Source organism: Anas platyrhynchos, chromosome 13, assembly GCF_047663525.1.
Source record: "Anas platyrhynchos isolate ZD024472 breed Pekin duck chromosome 13, IASCAAS_PekinDuck_T2T, whole genome shotgun sequence".
NCBI classification, from domain to species: Eukaryota; Metazoa; Chordata; class Aves; order Anseriformes; family Anatidae; genus Anas; species Anas platyrhynchos.
This window is the reverse complement of record NC_092599.1, coordinates 3592684-3612049: the sequence shown is the minus strand read 5'-3', so window position 1 is coordinate 3612049 and position 19366 is coordinate 3592684. Positions and strand designations below refer to the sequence as shown.

The following is a 19366-nucleotide window of genomic DNA, read 5'->3' as shown; positions in this document are numbered from 1 at the left end:
CCTCAAGGAGGAAGGCAGCCACATGCAGGAATAATTCTTATCAAGCAATTTTACGTGGCTGAAGATAAAACAAACAGAACTCAGGGAAATGAGGCACGGCAGTCCTACTCCGAGACCCAGACCTCGCACAGTCCATGGCAGGACAGGGCCCATTTCACCATCGCTCAGCAGAGCAGGACCACAATGCTCATCCTGCAGCCAGACAGCAGAACCCCAGTGGGGAACATGTACTGTTTAATTGTAAAAGAAGAATAAATTCTTGAGGAGTAAGATACTAGGAAAGGCAAAACGGCATAGATACTTCAAGAATATTGGCACTAGAGGAAAAGAGTCATATATATTTTATAGAACATATTAAAATATTAATATATATAAACATACATTTTGTATGTAATCTTACTAGCCTTCTCTTATTCTTTTAAAATACGTATAGCCTGGGAATAGAGGAGTGAGTGAGAAGAATTCACCAATTTCAGCATGGAAGTGAGCTTCAGGAGATACGGCCACAGGTACCCTTAATCAGAGTCTGTGATTATCTCACTCCAAGTCACATGCAAGAGAATAATCCCCTGCAGGATAGAGCACTGATGTGAAAAGAAAGAAAAGCTCAAAGTCACAGTTGAGTGGTTACATCTGAACCCATTTCAACACTTCCTCCCTACCCCCCTATTTCTTACCCGAGACCTAGGCAGCTTAATCTGCATTGATGTCTGTGAAGTTTCACTTTAAAAGTTACTCAGCCTGAGAGACTTTCCCCTCATATGAATAGAAATAAAGTTCTTAAGTATTTTTATGCATTTTTATGCAAAGTTTTCCTTTTCAAAAGAAAGTATGATACTGCCTGAAAACTTGAATACTGCATTTCAGCCAAACTTCAAACTAGTAACAGACATATTAACCCCCAAATGAGATTATTAAAGAAAAAAAAAAAACACAAACTGCACCACCAGGCAGAATAACACCCACTGGAGAATATGATAAAGCAGTTACAGATGTTCAGTTGATTACTACAGCTGATTAGCTTGAACACACCAGTGCACTGTGTAACTGAATCAAACCATGTCACGGTTACTATTAAGGCTAGACGACATGGTATTTCTTAATCATTTAATTTAAACAAAACACTCCCCCTGCCTTCTCCCACTCCTTGCTTTCTCTCTTTTGTCCCCTACACCTCAGAGTTACTGTTTAAGGAATTACAGCACTGATTTACACACACACTTCTTTGGCTGCCTCACCTCTAGTAGAAGACTGTATCCAGGCCCCCACACTGGAAAGTAGAGGGGAGGAAGGAGGAAACAGCGAACAATGAAGCAGCAGCAGGTAATCTGAGCTCTGCGTAATTTAGGGATTATAGTTATTATTCAGGCATCCCTGTTACTTATGTCTCCAGGAAGGAAATTGAGTCTCAACATAAGACCACGATTTGAAACAAGCAGAACACAAGAAATTAAATTTCAATGGAATTTTCTTCCATTAATGCTAGGAAGAACTTCAGGGTCTAGCTCAAGATTAATACACACAAAGGTTCTGTGCCATAAAATGACCACAAAAAGCAGTAACGAGCAAGTGCTTGACTTGTTAGCGAAAATGGCTGCAAAACATCCCATTTATACTTCCCACGTAGAAGAATTCACTTCCATGCTAAAGAAGAAGTGTGCTTGACAAAAGCAGTGTGTAAATTACTTAACAAGATCTCTTTAAATATCAGTACAAGGTTAGAGGTGATAACAACTACAGTGGCTTTGCAGGATACATTTGACAGCTTCAGTTTTAAAAGAAAATGGAGCTGAGAGCTAAACTGAATATACAGAGATAACACTTAATGGCAATGAATTTCAGAATATCGGAAGTACTGAAAGATCAATTTCCTGACTGAGGAACTAAATTCAAATTAGGAAATCTCTGGCTGACAGAGGTTCCGAAAACCATGGAAGGAGGAGGAAAAGGGGGAGGAAGGTTAATTTGGTTTGTAAAGTATTAAAAGTAATTTTATACAAAATGCCCTGGCAGGAAAACAAATCTGCAGAAAGGTCAGACAGACAGATAACAAGGAATTTTTAAAAATCCAAATTTAGTTCTTTAGGTTCAGGAGTTCCATTTCATCTCATTTATAATCTTGTTCTGAAATCATTCATGGCTGCCAAAGCATGTTTGAGATGCAGCTTCAGAATCCCTATGCCTGAATGAAACCTGAAGCTTTTCTAACCAAAAAGCTTACATGTTTCTTCTCTGCTTCTCAAATCTCACTTTACCTTTTCTTTACAAAGAAGAAAAATACACTTCCACAGCATCTAATAGGGAAGTAGCAACAAGTTCCTGATGCCAGAAGATGCTATTTTTCTTTTGAACCTCCAAGGTTCACTTCATGTCTTAATGTACCTGGCATTGCTCTCACTATTAATCGTGTATTGCAGACCAAAAGAAAGTGCCTTTCCAGAAATGACCTCAAACTAAATTCATAATTCTTTAAGAACTAATAAACCCACCGAACCAGAAAGCTCTGCCCTTCCTCAGCAGGCTAAAAGCAGGCAAGCTTCCTTACTCCCTTTCACAAGATTCACTAGTGCCTTTTATTTAAAGCACTGCGTGGAAATTGTTTATATATATTTTAACAACATACCCATGTTTTGAACCAGAGAAAGGCCAGTAAACAACAGAAACGAACAGCTATGCTAGAGACATGGTGCATAGCTTAAAAAGCCATCGCTGGTCATATACAACTTTCATCTGTGATGGAGCTTGTATTACCCTACACTACAGGCAAAGGAGCAAAGACTTCTGGACATTCCTACATAACATGTTCCTGATCCCCAGGACTGCGAGGAAGCAACACGTAGCACTTTTCAGATGCTCCTACAAAGGTCTTCCTACAGAAGATCAGAGATCTTCAGTCACATTTTTCTGGAGTTACCCTCATCAACACGAAATACCTTCTGTGAGGAATATGAGATGCATGTGTACTCAACATGTATTACGTGGGGTCTTACTCTTCCTCATTAAATTGTAAATAACTTCTTCAGATAAGAATTTTCAATAGTCAGATCTTCATTATATGGCACAAAAGATGTTTGAACTACTAAAAATATTTGGGATGCCTCTGCATCCTTCCCTGCATAGGACAGGGAATGAGAAGATTGGAACTCAGCCTGAAACAGCCCCTTCAAGAACAGATTATGCCTAGTTTTGAAGAGGTATTATTAAAGCAAGAATATAAAGCATAAGCTGGTCGACAAAAAGCCTTGCACAAGAGTATTTGAAGCTGTGCCTACAATGCACATGTTTCCAAGTCATAAAAAGTAATTTTAGTTCTTCAAAGGCTTTTGGAGCTTTTTTTTTTTTTTAATCTAACAAGACCATTAAATTCAACTAACCGCACAACGAATCCAGGAAGCAGTTTTCAAGGCCTAGTATTAAGGGAGGCTTTCAAGACTTCTTTCACGTTCTAACAATACTAATTAGATCTACACATATTTAACACAGCAGAGGAGAAGAATGCCATAATAGAACTTTGGCAACTGATGATAAAGCCTTGCTGTAATTTTGTTTCTAGAAGTACCAACTTTTAGTTAGAAAAGTCCAGAGTATGTAAAATATAGCCCAGTGAATCAAAGTAGGGTTTTGTATGCATAGACACACACACACACACACATATATTTATATACACACACACCTTTATCTAAAGAAGATAAGTCTTCCACACAATGCACGGAAAATCTGTGGAGTATATCAGGATGCATCAACTGGGAGTCTGCAGCATTCACAAAGAACAAGATAAATAACATGAATAATGAAGTGTGCTCAAAATTTGGGCTCCACACGGTTGCCAAGTGAGGAGGCACTGGAGCCAGAGCTGCAGGAGGCCCGTGGGGGCACTGGGATGGCTGGAGGGGATTGGGGAGAGCACTGGAGAACCCAGCAAGGCCTTCAGGAGGAGCTAGAGCTCACTGCAGGGCCCTGGCATTTCATCAGGGCCCTGGCCAATACATCATCATTCCTGCTGCCAAAGCAGGAATTAAGGGAAAATAGAAGTGTGAACCAGTGTTTTTCTTCTCCTCAGTTCATAAAAGTACTGCTGCACATTTTCCTAAGTCCATTTTTAGGTTAAATTCAACATATATAAACATGGAAAGTGTAAATGCAAAAAACTTAGCATGTAAATGTTACATGGCAATAACACTAACATTCCTCTTATGCAAATAAAAATCTCTCTGCTGCAATACCTGTTTTAATTTCAAACAATTTATTTTCACGTGTGCTATTTAGTTAGTTCAAATTGCAAAGCAATACTGCTTCTTAAATACTGCACAAATTAATTCAAGTAGGATATGCTCATTCCTATCTTAGATTTTCTGCATAAGTCCTTTTGGAAAGGAAGACCGGGCTCAAAAGGGGATATGAATCCTTACAAATTTAGAATTTGTATGGAATTCTAATTAGAATTGCATGCCTCTAACGCTCAGCAGTGCTTAACCCCCAGACTGATGCACTAGAAGTTTTTCTGAAAGCCAGGTGGAAACAGGGATTCTTCCCTCAGCTGACTGCTGAAGAGAACCAAGCACCGGGAGAAGATTCCCTTTGTTACAGTATTTAAAGGGTCATGAGGATAAAGGAGATTATTTTCTTCTGCTTGCTTTGCTAAGATACCTGTAGCGAAAGATGGTATTTTTCCCTTCTGGATGATGTTGTATACATCAACTACAATAAATTCCTAGCACAGTTCTCTTAAAAATGTCACTTTAAATATATTTGCTGGAAAGAGAATCTTTGGGCACAAAAGAAATCCAGCCACAGAAACATGGGTTATGCAAACCCCACTGCAGTAAGCAGCAGCGAGAGATGAGGATTCCGGTCTCTGCTGTTGTTCTTAAGCTTATATTATGTGAAACAAATAAATTAAGCTCTGAACTGTCCGCTACTTTAACTTGGATGGCAGCTCAAGTCCTACACATAAGGCGAAACACAGTTTGGCTCCTGCATCTGTTTTGCCAGAACAATTGAGACAACCTGAACCTGTGTCTATTTGTGATTTTTACGTTTGAGGCTTCCATATAATTGTCTCCCCACTGTAGCAGGAAGGCTGCAGGAGCAGTTGGATACCTCTGCGCCATCAGCAGCCAATGCTCCCAGGGAGGCAGCACACACCAGGTGGCACACTCAGGAATCCAGGAGCTCAGACAGAACCCCAACCAGATCCAGAACCCACAGCCACGTCCATCTCTGTATCAAAGGGAACTGCAGAAAACTTCAGGTTTAGTCTCACCAAATGAATAGTATCCTTACTATTTACTATCATTTTTTGCATGTTTTACTGATTTTTATTTTTTATTTCTTAAATCACAACTATACCAAAGGTCAGGGAGCTTTTTGCTCTTTCAGGAAAACAGACAGAGGTGAGCAGTTAACTATGCAAGTTATCCAAATCTATAGACTTAAGATGCTCAGATGCTGGAAGAAGAAATGATTATATGGTAAAATAGCTTAACAGCAGGAAGCACGAGGTGGCAGAGCTTTGCTACTACCTTAAGCTGCTTAGCTTCAGATAAGGAGCTTATGCAACTTTCCTAACTCAGAAGTACATTCAGCAAGTGATACCAAAGCAGTTTTCAAGTTAAGTTACACTCAGGACTGATGCCCCTTGAGTACTGTTATTCTGCCCTCTTACTGAGGAAAGAAGGGGGAGAAAACTGTCCACCCACTAAAACCTAGGTCCACTTTAGTAAGGGAGGCAAATGCCCCGTTTGTTTTCCTTGATGCTTCCTTTGTATGAAACAGCATATCTGCACAGTAAGCCCAGCTTCTGGAAGCATGAACAAGACTGTTCTGCAGTTTCCAAACAGAGCCTGACTAAGCAGCAGCTGCTTTGCCATCCTCTGGAAATAGTTGTAAAAATAACACGGGTAAAGAATTGCAAGTATTCTAGTCAGAGAACAGACTTCTGATAAACTATTTGGTTTATTTTCGGATGAAGCATCCTATCAGCCCACGATGGATTCAGTCAAGAATATTCTTTGTACAGGATTGGATAAAGACAAAGCCTTTAATCTTGCAGCTCTTCTGCAGCTGAAGAAAGCTGGGACTTAAGTGAAAAAGACACGACACTCCTCCCAAAAGCTGTTGAAGAAAATACGGGAAAATGTGAGGAAGAAGTCTGAGATGCCTTGCTCAGCCCTAGCGCCTCATGCAAAACACCAGGTAAGGACACACTGCTGACACCCCCTCGGGATGGCAGATGCACAGGTTGTCGAGGTGGCCTGGACCACTCACCTCTCCAAAAAGGGGCCTCCCATTGTGTTTCCTGGTGAAGATCCACTTATTTCAGCTGCTTTGTGAAGAGCAATGATAAAGAAAGGATCTGCAGAAGGGCTTTATGGTGCACTGGTGCTAGTACCTGATGAAGTAGTGCAGCTTTCAATCTGGATTTCAAAGCGTGAACCACAGTTACACGGCAAGGAAGAGCTTACTACAAAACAGAGTGCCAAGCAAAAGCCAAAATCTTATTTTGTTCTCCAAAGGAGAAGGAAGGAAGCCCTATTAGTTCTTCATATAGCAGTCACACAAAAATAGCAGTTAAATATTACACCACTTCTGTTCGCATTTTAAGCTTATCAAGGAAAAAGGATTCTGAAGTAGACAAAACTACATCATTTAAAGCACTAGAATCACAGCTCTTTCCCAGAACTATACAGATTCTTATTTTCTTTAGCAATACAATAACAAAGATAGTCAACATGAGACTCAAAATCCAATAGTTACAACAATTCTAGTGAGAAACGGATGAACTGGAAGATCTATAAACAGATTACGCTAAACATCTGAAAGCAAAACTACTGTACACACGTAACCACATCAATAATTGTATTTGATTCCACAAACCATTTGCCCATTCTTTGGAAGGCTTCATCACTTCTTTCCACTATAATTTCAGCAGAACTTTGTTGAATAAGAATGACGTTAGAAAAGCAGTAATATTCCTCATTACTGCTATGCGACAAAGCGCAACACGTAAGGAGGGGTGGGGAGCAGGGCAGAAGGAAAATAATTATGTTTTACATTAATTTAGCTGCTTCTGAGACAAAAGCTAACTCTTGCCTAGTCACAAGAAAAATAGGAAATAAAAAAAATATATAGATGTCCAAGAGCATGCAGCTGCTGTCCTTTACCTTGTCAGAAAGAGTGAGCCATGGAGCTGCACTTCCCTTCCAGCTGGGTGGCAGTGGCCACAGAGCTCACCAGCAATACCAGCATTTATTGGACTGGTCCAAGTGTGGGTCCAAGTTAGCTGATACCTAACTTCAGGGAAGGCAAAAAAGAGTTCTCATCCTGAGTTCAGGGAGCCATTTGGTCAAGTACATACACGTATTTTTTTCTTTATTATTATTTTTTCATGAATAAGATCTGCAGTCTACAAGAAGAAAGCATGTGTTTTCTCTGGTGGAAAGAGTTCAGCACACAGAGAGGCTATTCATATGCCACTAATGATGTGCACACAAGCCTAATGAGTACACAGAACATCTCTGTACAATCAATAAATCTTTATTCAGAGGAGGTGCGAGTTGTTTAAAAATGCGAGCTTATGCACCCAAACAGCTGCTATGGACCACACAGCTGCAGAGCTCACATGAAGTGTTACAAGCTCAGGCACCTCGAGTTCTGCTCTTCCTCAGACTCCATCATTTTGAGGTTTCTGTTACCTGGATGCTTCTCCAGCGACTTAACCTGTACCTCCCTATTCACCCAGACCAAGCAACAGCCAGTCTAATGCAGGTCAAGTTTAGGGGTTATGGGATAGGTTCCTTTATCTTTTTTTTTTTTGTCAACTGTAGCTGTTTCTTAACTATAACCCCTAAATTACTTAGGCATCTCTATTTTTTTTTTTTTGTTGTTTTTAATTCCTTATCCAAGAAAATCTCTTTCAAGCCTAGAAGGGATTAAACAATCTGTTCTTGAATGCATTTCCTTCCTTCCTGGCTGGCAAGTTTGTTTTGTTTACCCTCCTCCTCCTCCTCCTCTTCTGCAAGCTTGAGATCTGCTTTTTATCTTGTAAAGCAATGACTGCACATAAAAGAAGCTTAGAAACTTATGTCTTGTACATTGTTTGGAAGAGGCAAGAACTTCAACAGGCATGTAGCAAAGCTTTTTTTTCCCCCCTCCTCACCACAACTCAGCCTCAACTCATGAATTCTGAAAATCTGTATCTCAAACTCATTTTTGCTGTAAACTCTTCCCCTTCTCCTTTTTCATATGAAAGCATCATCTGCAACCTCCTGACCCCAGCAGCTTGCTTCAGAATTTAACAGAAAAGAGATAAAAAAAATCCTAAAGATAAGATGTGAGAGCTAGAGACTGATGCATAACAAAGTATATACCATATGGCTGATAAACATAAAAGCTCTCCCTGTTGGAGTTGTTTTAGTTCGTCTGTTTCAAATCAGGTTACAGAACAGATAAAAACAACAAAGAAATCAATTCACTTTCTTCAAGCAAAGAATCAAACAAACACTTCTCCATTTTCATAGAATCATAGAATCATAGAATATCCTGAGTTGGAAGGGACCCTTAAGGATCATCAAGTCCAACTCTTGACACCGCACAGGTCTACCCAAGTTCAGACCATGTGACTAAGTGCACAGTCCAATCTCTTCTTAAATTCAGTCAGGCTCGGTGCAGTGACCACTTCCCTGGGGAGCCTGTTCCAGTGTGCAACCACTCTCTCTGTGAAGAACCCCTTCCTGATGTCCAGCCTAAACTTCCCCTGCCTCAGCTTAACCCCATTCCCGCGGGTCCTGTCGCTGGTGTTAATGGAGAAAAGGTCTCCTGCCTCTCGACACCCCCTTACGAGGAAGTTGTAGACTGCGATGAGGTCTCCCCTCAGCCTCCTCTTCTCCAGGCTGAACAGGCCCAGTGCCCTCAGCCGTTCCTCGTACGTCTTCCCCTCCAGGCCTTTCACCATCTTCGTAGCCCTAATTTTAATGTTCTCAGGCTTCATCTCAAAAGTAAATAAAATAAAAAAAAAAAAAAATCCCAGAAGAGGGTTCAGCAAAGAGCCTCCGCATTTACCACGGCGCAGTCCCTGTCTCAGGGGGCTCTGGAGCCCCCCAGGCCACACGGGCAGGGAAGCACAGGCATCCCACTGGGTAGCTGGATGCATCTGAGGCAGTATTACACAGACCAGAAGATTTAGCAAACCTCTACAGCCAATTTGCATCTTTCCAACATTTTTGCATATTTCAGTACTGAACATTTAAGGGCCTTTAAGCATTTATTCATATTTGCTCATTTGCGTCACCTTCTGAGCATTTAATTCATTCATAAAGTGACAAGGATTTCTCCCTGTTTCCATTCATCAGTACTGCCTCCCACTCAGCAGTTACACTCAAGTTAATGTTCAAGATCTGATTTTAAATAGCAAGTGCCACCCCGATCGTACCCCACGCCTACAGCAGCAGTCATCCAGCCCGTTCAGTGTGTATCCACCCGAGCAGCTCCACTGGTGCAATTCAACAATGGTCTCGGAAGACCCCAAACTACCTGACCCTTCTGGGGTCTTTCAGTGATACAAGCTGAAGATGTTGGCCACAGATGAAAAGGCGAGGAACAAGAGCATTAAGCCCACAGATGTACTCCGTGACTCCGTGCAGCTTTTAGCAGAACTTCCACAGAACTTGACCTTTTATCTAAGGGTTAAGCCACACATCAGCTACTAAGGCAAACATTTCTGCTCACAGGAGACAACCACGGGGGGCAGATCAAGGTAGAAATCTATCCTCTAGCTTAGCTCTTTATTCCCCTTCCTCTGCTCCAAGTTGATCAACTGATTACTAGCAGCCTTTAATGGAAAAGCACTGGGACCAACTTTACATCTCTGTCAGAAGGACTGACTTTATACCTCTGCTAATCTGATTTAAAGAAGAACTAAATAGCTTTAGCTTCCATTAAATTTTTCAGAGGTATTGCCCAGCAGCACTTGCCATTGATTTAAAGCATTATATACAGCAGTGCACTTCACAGGATCCAGAGGTAGGAAAATATACTTGGAAGAGAGATCTGATATTTATATTCTCCCACTGGCCGGATCAGCGGTCTCTGGGAAGGCTTCAATTCCCTGCATCTTGTGGCTTCAGCTTGATCGGAAAGACAGTTACAGGACAGCACTTGGAAACCCTGGATAAATAACACCCATTACACTTCACAAGTCATTTTGCTAACAAATGATCCACTTTGCATATTCACATGTAATCTCTTAGCACAGCGATAAGTTACAAGATCCATCCTTTCCTTGTAGGCTATCCAAGGCAGATATTCATTTTCATACAGTCATCTTCACAGTCAAAAAACACGCTCAACGTATTTAGTCAACATGAGCAAAAATTAGTACAGATGGAAAGGAAAGACTTGGAGCCAGCAGTAGTATATTGCAAATGCCAGCTCATGTACAAAAACATTAGGAGTCTTCCTAAAAAGCCAGATGCAGACCTGAATGGTCCAGAAGCTGGGAGCACTGCCTGAAATGAGCACTTACCTAACAGGCATCTTTCAAAGGCAGCAAGGCTGCTTGCTTGTTTTAACATCAATCAAGAGATTAAATAAATTCCCCTATGACATAGCACAAATTTTCAGTGCAAAGCTTGCCTTTTGATAACTATAAGGTGCTCTATTCTTAAATCCCCAGGGTAAAGAGAAATTTAACTGCTGTCATTAACAATAGAGAAACTTCACTGCTATCATTAACAATCTCTATTTACAGACCAGTGAAATGAATTCAGTGCAGATTCACATGACAGAGAAATTATTAAACCATTTCATGCAAATTTCAAGGGCAAGTATTTATAAAAACATGCCCTTGCAATTCAAAAATGGCAACAGCGGCCTACCCTTCATCCAGGTACAGACTCTGTGGTGAAAACAAAACAACACACCATCAAAATGAGAAGACCCACTGCAGCTAAAACTCAGCTCTGCTCCTTACCCACAGACTCAGCTCCATGCCAGCAGGTTTGAGCTCGTTCCTGCAGATGGGGCACCCCACTGGCTGGAGAAACTGACTGGCAGCAGGCTCCTTTGGTTGTTCTCAATGCTGGGGAAGGCTGCGGTGAAGCACGGCCCGCACAGGACCAGCCTCCCTCCTGTTACTGTGCCCTTCATTTCTCCTTCTCATGAGCCACGGTTGGCAGTATGAGCAGAACCAAAGAGCACCAGCTGCTCCTTCTAATGCATTCCTGGTTTCTCTGCAACGATCCTTTCCTTCGGTATTGCACGTGACTGTGCTTTAGAGGAGAGGGGATGGAGAACAGTGGCTGGAGGGACTTAACAGCCACAGCACTGTTGGAACAAAGCCCTCAACACCATCACCTATTTGAATAGAAATAAACAATATAGCACTGAACTTCTTAATGATGCACTTCTGTAAAAGAGCTATCTCCTGCTAGGTAAGCAACAATGGGAAGTGGCTCGATTTGACTTGACTGCTTTACAACTGCTTTCACAAGAGAAATGCACACCACAGCCCTGAGATCCTGCCCCACCTGTAATGAGGTTTGCTCCTGTCACCAGTGCTGAGCCCAGAGATACCCTCCTCCTCTGCTAACCATACACATCCAGAAAGAAACATATGGCCAGAAAAATATCCGCTAGCAGGAGGTAGGGAAGGTTCTTAACACAGCTCTCTCCAGTAATTGTGGAAATACCAGAAGAAATTCCACCTTCAGACCTGCTGTACTTTAATAACATGCAATAATTATCTGGATAATCATCATCCCACAGTTCTCACACTATTACATTTATAAATCATGCTGTTTTAAAATAGTTTTAAATAATTGCTGCAATTGATATTCTATTTAAAAATACCCTCTGGTCTTCTTGTAATGAATAATATAATTTCCTGCAACAAAATAGTTGACTGCAGACAGAAAACTCCATGGAATAGCCTTATGGATAAATATATTTAAAAAAACCCCTCAGAACACTGTAAAAATGTAAAAATAAATAAATAAATAAATATCCACACATGTAAAGCTTTTTTGTTTCACTGTCATTTAAGCCCCACACGGACAGAGATATTAACGCAGGATGCAGCAGCGGGCTTCACTCCCAGTCCTTTGGGCACACGCTGACCTGCCCTGTACTTGTAAGTGACAAAAAAGTTCCTATTTAAATGAAGAAAGAAGCTATTTTAGTAAGTGCTGACATTTAAGTCACAGGCTTTGGACACAAAGACTCACATTTCTGCAGAGGTAGGTTTTTTTTTTTTTTTTACCAACACAGCCCCACCACCCAGGTGAGTGCTGCACCCCTGCACCTGTGTACGCAAGGTGAGAACCACCAAGGGTCAATCCCTGGCATTGCCACCAGCTGTCTCTAATCTCTAAACCTTTAGTTCCCTGACTTTGCACCTCCAGTAAGCAGCTGGGTAGCAAAGATGAGACCTTGTTTCTATCATTTAAGGAGCAGACCACCTTTGAGCTATTTAATTGAAAGAAACCAGCAGGATAGAAGCATGTCTAGGTGCCTGCATAAGCCTGACTTCAAGCTAGGATGAAATTAAAACACTTGGTTATATTCAGAAATTATGGTTTCTGTATGAAGCATAAGAGCCTGATCTCACAGTTTCTGCATGCAAAATATCGCCACAATAGTATGGCATTAAAACAGTATTTTCCATCTCACGTCTTACTCTGAATTCCAAGAGAAGCCGATTTCAACAAATGAAGCGTCTTCAAAAGCAGAGATGCATGATTTTTCTGTAAATGAACTGTGAACATCGGTATGCTTGTAAGCTAAACAAAATTTATCATTCACTGACCTGCTCTGGATTGGATTAGACTGGATTGCTCCTTATGTAGTCAAGTAGTGCAAAACACTGAAAATGATTGTTCTGACCTCAGCACAGGCGAGAGGGACACGAGCCATGCTTTATATTAAGTCAGCTTGGGGAAAACTAGTTGATTTTCCTCACCAATTTACTCCAAATACAGGCTTACAGCTACAAACAGCTGTAATTTATTATATTTTAAATTTCATGAAAGACCTAAATATGTTGAATGATAATACTGCTCAGAATTGTCAAGGCCTATTGAACCGCAACATATTCCCCAAATTGGGAACATGGCACTCTGATTTTGGCAGAGCTAGAGAAACTTATTTATTTATATTAATATAAGTTAGTATGCTTAAGACAGGCATAGGGAGAAAAGCTTTTTTTTTAAGCTTTTTTTTTTATTAAATATAATTAATTGAGGGTGGCCCCCTACAGCTCAGCTTAAACGAAAACAGCAGAGTAACCTGGATTTAACTGTGAATTCTCAAAGCTCAAACTGTTAAACTACAGTAATGTTCAAGAATTTTCTTTGTTATAATTGAATATTTAAGTGTGCATTTTCCTAACCATCTCAAAACTGCCCTCTGCCCATCACCGAAGCTCACCAGAAGGAACAATTACTTAAATGAAGAGGAAAACAACCCCCATGGCATTTTTGCAGTTATTCACCTGCCATGTGTATGCACATCTAAAGCCACATCGCCATTGAGCTGCGCTCCAATGGTGAGATCCCATTTTTTTTTTTGCTGTGTTGGAGTTCTGCTACAAGACAACTTTCATACAACGCAAAGAAGGTAACATGACAGCTCAGGAAAAATGACAATTAAGCCAACCCTTTAATATCAGAAGCATAGCCTTCATAACCGTCAGCTTGACTATCTGGAGTTAGTTGAGTGTTACCTACTGATGACACTTGATATTTAAAGAAAATAAGCCTAACCTATTGCTTTGAAAGTACCTCAAAGCAAGCTAGATAGTTATGCTGTGAACTTGCACCTCAATGCATGAAACTCACTGAACTATTTCACTGATTTTAAGGAATAATATTATACTTTCTTACATTAAAAGAGTGCTACTTCAAAAGTATGAAACTAATGTCTCTTTCAAATAATACCACTGCTGTATAATTTATGAGCTAACTTTTAATGTCTTTTCTGAGCCTGAATTTCAATATGCATATTTTAGCTTGACACAAGAAGACCAACTATCTGCATTATTTCACCAACAGACACCACCACCCTTCTCATCTCATTCAACCAAGAACAAGACCAAGAATCCATAAGAATTTTTTGAACTTCTGCCACGTGCCTTCAGTCTGTATTAGGACCTCTTTTCTCTGAGTTATACAGCATGCTAAAAAACAACACATACAGCAAAGTTTCAGTTGACTGTAGTCAAATCATTATTTCTACTCCATTTTAGTTATCCAAACCCTCCTGGATAGACTTCTGTTGCAAAAGCCATCCAAACACCACCATCAGCTTGGAGCTGACTTTCATCTGTGTCAGAGGCACAAAAAGGCATTGCCAATGATTCTTTAAATTTCTCCTCCACCACACAGTATGAAATCCGGATATCCCAATCTGCATGGAGAAGCTGGGCCTGTGACTTTAAATAGCTTCACTAAATGAAAGGTGAAGATGTTAGCGCAAGAGAAGACTGCAGCTCTATCAGGTTCATGTTTCTGCATTTTAATTGTTTTTAATTGGTATAATCACCAGCTGATCTTTCCCTATTTTGGCTGCAAGAGGCTGCCTCTGAGGGAAATTTAAGTTGTAGAGCTGCAAAAAAAAGACCTGGGAAAGGACTTACTGTCACTGCAGATGTTTCATTAAGGATGCAGCAACAGTTTTGGAACATGAACATCAAAACAAGCCTTCTGCTCCTTCATTTCCAGAGACAGAGCACGCCACGGAAACTATTTTGGTTCTTCAGGATAGTTAAGTTTTCTGAACTTTAAACAAAAGCTGATTTCTTGCCAAGTATCTTGCCACTTAGCCCACCTTGACACCACCCACGCACATCACAGGCTTAAGCAATGCATTCATCACAATCATCTCTTGAAGAAATCATATCCTGTACAGTCACCTGTGATTTTAGTAGTATTCAGCTGGAATTCATTCATGTTTGCATCTTAGTCAACTGTAATCCAGTGTTCGCTAATTTCTAAATATGAACTAGAAGACTACATATTTGATGTCAGAACAAGACAAACATAGGTGACAAAGTCAGCACCAAGAAGGATGAAAACTAAAACACATAAACCTTACTGATGAACAGACTACCCATGTTTCTCAATTTCTAGTAAATCTTGCAATTATTTCTTAATTCAACCAAAGTCTTTTTCGTACCCAAGAAGCATACTCAGTGCTAGCTGCAGTCATTCCTCAGCACTAATAACTTCTTCCCTCTCTCAGCAGGCTTCCTGGCTTCTCACAGATAACAGCAGCACACAACATTTATTTTTCTTTGTTCCAAAATAGTGAAAAATCTTGTTTGCGGATAGCACTTCAAGTATAACATTTCTGGTATCACAATAACCCTTGATCATCAATTTCATTCATATAGGAATATAGGCTTATGCCACTTGTAAGAATCAGTCTCCACCACAAAGAAACAAAACAAAAATCAATCCAGTTTGCAGGAGCTCCAGGCACTGGAGACCCTGAAGGCTGCTCTGGAGCAGGACTCCACCAGCCCACCCAAACCCCATCTTCTACCAGCAGCTCCCTCCAGCCTTCCCACCACACGGACCCAAAGCCAGCCTACCTCCAGCCACCAGCAGGTTACGCCAGATGCACGGGTTCCACTCAAGCATTAATTAAATAACTGCTGCGTGTTGCCAGAGCCTTAAGATACACGGAGTTATGATCTCATCTCGCTTCCCCTGACACCCACGGTGCTGAGCTGCAGGCTCCTTTGGCAGCTCCTCCCCGCCGCTCTGTTCCTTAGGGGAGCACCCACAAACCCAAGGCTGGAGCATCCCCCAGCCAGCACCATCCTGCACATCCTCAGCCCCGAGGGCGCAGCTGTGGCAGAGAGTTACACCTCCTCTCTCCTAACGGAGCAGAAAACACCGATGCTTTTGGCTCAGAAAACCCACAGCCTGTTCCCAGCACAAGGCTGGGAACAATACTGAGAGCGAGAACACAGAGGAGCAGAAATACTACAAAGCCTGTAGGTGACTGATGAGCAAGGGAAGCAACTGTGCATGGGGATACAGAGAGCTCGCAGCCCAGAAGAGTCACAGGACAAAACACACCTTTAAATTGCAGTCCCCCCATCTGATTGTCAGCATTTTTGGTATGAATTGTATGCATTTACTACACCGTTCTCCCCCTGATGCTCTCACAAATTCCTTTGCCAGTTAATTGTGGAAAGTCTCTTGCATAGTAAATAACGTGCTAGGAATAATTGACGCACATGGAGTAGCAACATGCATTTAACTCTTAAAAGTTAGCTCAGCATTGCCATTAAATTCAACACATTGTTCACAATTTCCCACGTATATTTAAAAAAGCAAGGAGCATATCACTGGACAAACTCTGCATGCAGCTTAAGCTTCAAGTTTCTCTTGCAAAATACAGCTGTCCGTAGTTTAAAGAGTTTGGTTGTCTTTTGTAAGGTCTTTTTTTTTTTTTTTTGACACTTTATAATAAAAATAACTCCTCTTGGGTCAAGTAAACGCTTTGAACACAGCTGAAATCAGTATGGCACACACAAAAAATAATTGCAATGTCATTAGCAAGGTAATCAAGGCTGCACCCAAAGCTGTGCCTGGATCGTTTCCCACCTGGGCTGACCGCTCTCAGCGGTGCGCAATACAGCAGGGATGGGGCTCGGGTTAATCCCAGCCTGGCACCGCGCTTGGTGGCAACAAGGTCACCCAGCAGCGACCCTGGGGACACCGGCAGCGGGCACCCCGGGGCGGCAGGACCCCAACAGCACCCACGGAGCTCCGGGGGGCAGCGACTCCCGGGGGGCTCAGCCGGCAGAGGGGCAGCCACCGCCGCAGGAACTCGGCGTGGAGCACAGCACGGCACAGCCCTGCTCCTGCCCGATGCAAAAGTTGCTCAGCCAAACCCCAAGGGTGCCCGAGCAGCGGCAGCCCGGTTGCTTTCAGCCCAACGCGCCAGCGTGCGCACTGACCTCGGAGCGGGGAAGCTCCTCGCGTGCTCTCGTCGGGGTGTTTCAGGCTGGTATCAGCAGAAGCGAAGCCGGAGAAGCGCAGTTTATAACCGCAATCCCTCCGGCCGGGTTTGGGGGCTCCGGGTGCCAGAGGCACGGACGCCCCCGGTGGCCCCGGCAGCGGCTCGCAGCTCCCGGGGAGCGGAGGGCGCCCGCCGCGGGGCTGCCCCCAGGCGCTCGCTGCCTTCCGTGGGAGCCTCCCCAACTTTGTTCCGCCAACTTACAGCCGCTCTCCCTCCTTCTCTTCCCTCCCGTCCCTTCAGCCCGGCCACGGAGCCACACAGCCGTCGCCCTCCCCGCCGCGATCCTGCGGCTCCCGCAGCGCCCGGCGCCTCGGCTGGGGCGGTGAGCGGGGCGGAGCGGGGCGGGCACGGCCAAGGCTCCCCGCCCACCGCCACCGGGCTCCGGGGCCGGAGGGGAGGCGGACCCCGGGGAGGGCGAGGTGGCCTTGGGGCAGGAAGGGACGTGGTGAGGGGGACAGAAAGGCAGCGGTGCCAAAATGGAGCCGGCTCGTGCCAGGGGAGTTGTATGAGGGCTTGGCTGCCTTCAGCCCGGGCAGCGGGCACGGCTCCTCTCGCAGCCGCCTTTCCCCCCCCCCCCCGCCTCCAGCTTCGCTGCGCCTCAGGCAGGGTGGTTACGAAGGCGGTTGACACAGGAGCTTAAATAAAAAAAAAAACTTCATCTAATTTCTGGGCTGGGAGCCCAGGCAAAGAATCAGGTTCGTGGAGGTCTCCGTGCAGGAGCCGGATGGAGATTTTATTGAGCCTGGCTCCAGCTGATCGCAGTGTTATAGCTGTGTTGCTGTAATTAAGCCTGAGCAGAATTCCTATCAGCCCCTTGTTTAGCAGGTTATATAACAGAACTAAGTTCCTCCAAACCACTGTTGTCTTCCAGGAGCCCAACACAGGGTGAGGTCCACCATGCGGTCGGCCTCCATGGCGGCCTGGAGGAGGCTGCGAGGCCACAGCAAGGCCGCTGGGTGTGAGGGACGGGAAGGGCTCGGCCTCCTACACAGGGTGGTGGTACATGGCCCTCCGGCTGTCCAGAGGAAGGACAAGAAGAAAATTTGGCTTCTTCAAGAGCTGGGTTTTAAGTTTGCACCTCTGTATGGTGAAACATGGGTGTGAGCTAACTGGGAGATTGCGGCCTCGTGTCTGGGACAAGGACGAGCTAGACAAAGCGTCTGCTGGGCCAGGCTGCTGGGGAGTCCTCTCTGGGGGGACCTGAGGAGATCATCTTTGCCTTTCTGCAAGTGTAGGAGCCTACAATTACGGCATGGCCAGCACTGAAACGGAGCCACTTCTGTAAAGCAATATGTAGTTGGTCTCAGTAAGGGATGTTGAAAAATAAATTATCTCAAAAACACTACAAAATGCATTTTTAATTGGCAGAGCGCAATCACAAAGGACTCATAGAGATGATGCAGTAAATGTGATTTAACGAGCTACCGTTCACGAGCTGAGCACCAAGTCTCAGACTAACACGGTTCAGCTCAGCGTTGGCACTGAGCAGGAGCACGTACTCAGTCTGGTACCGTAGGTCAGCTGATGGATTGAAGTACAGGAACTCCACCTCATGTCTGAAACACCACTTGGGGCTTTTGCCTAGAATATTGCCTTTTTTATATATTATTATTATTACACAGTCTCATCATTGGAAGAGGGCCAAGCCTTAGCTTTCCAGCATACCCTAGCGCTGGTAGTACCACAGTGACCGTGGACACCTCCCTGGTGCGTTGAGTGAGCATGGACCCGGGAGCAGAGCCTGAAATGCCGGGGGTAGGCCTCTGCAGATCCAGCTTCCTCAGGAGTCTCCTGTGAATGTATTCACTACACCGATTCACTTGGCTTTCTGAGATCTGACAAGGTCTTGGCCCTAAAACATGGTTCTCAACTCAGAAATATTAGCTTTCGCTGTGCCAGACACCAGCACGGGAAGGCCGGCCAGTATTTTTATGCTTGGCTGACCATAGTCGTCGTTAAAACTTGGAGAATGCTGTTTGCCTTCCCCGGTGTCCTTGTCCACCTCCAACCCAGCCCCACATTTTGACTGCCTTGGCCTACTAATATATATTTTTTTCAGTTTCAGTATTTATTTAAATAAAGGACTTCAAATCCCTATCATGGGTACCTATGTATATATATAGAAGATGCAGATTTCTTGAAGTTTGCCAGACAGACACTTTGTGAGATTGTGAGGTCAAAGGGATGACTCTAATCTTTGGGAATACAAGTAAAAGAGGAAATAAAGTGCTTTTTCTCTCACTTATTTTGAAGTATTTAGAAATAGTAATTTAGTAAGTATTTTTTCCTATATTAAACGTTCCATGAAACACTGCAAACTTGCAATCACCGTATACTT

At 43.2% G+C, this 19366-nt stretch overlaps 1 protein-coding gene across 3 annotated transcripts in view; it reads right to left on the bottom strand.

Annotated features, from left to right (window-relative positions):
- The window catches only part of CNTN3 (contactin 3), a 99681-nt gene extending 81648 nt beyond the window's left edge, over nt 1-18033 (bottom strand). Inside the window, exon 1 of one of the 3 annotated variants that reach the window (XM_072044302.1) lies at nt 16967-18033. The gene's annotated coding sequence lies outside the window, so the exon portion shown is untranslated. Of the gene's footprint in view, nt 1-15586; nt 15734-16966 lie in introns of those variants that run through there. The other 2 variants (XM_072044301.1, XM_013107509.5) reach the window with 2 other exon arrangements.
- Between the last annotated feature and the right edge of the window lie 1333 nt (nt 18034-19366).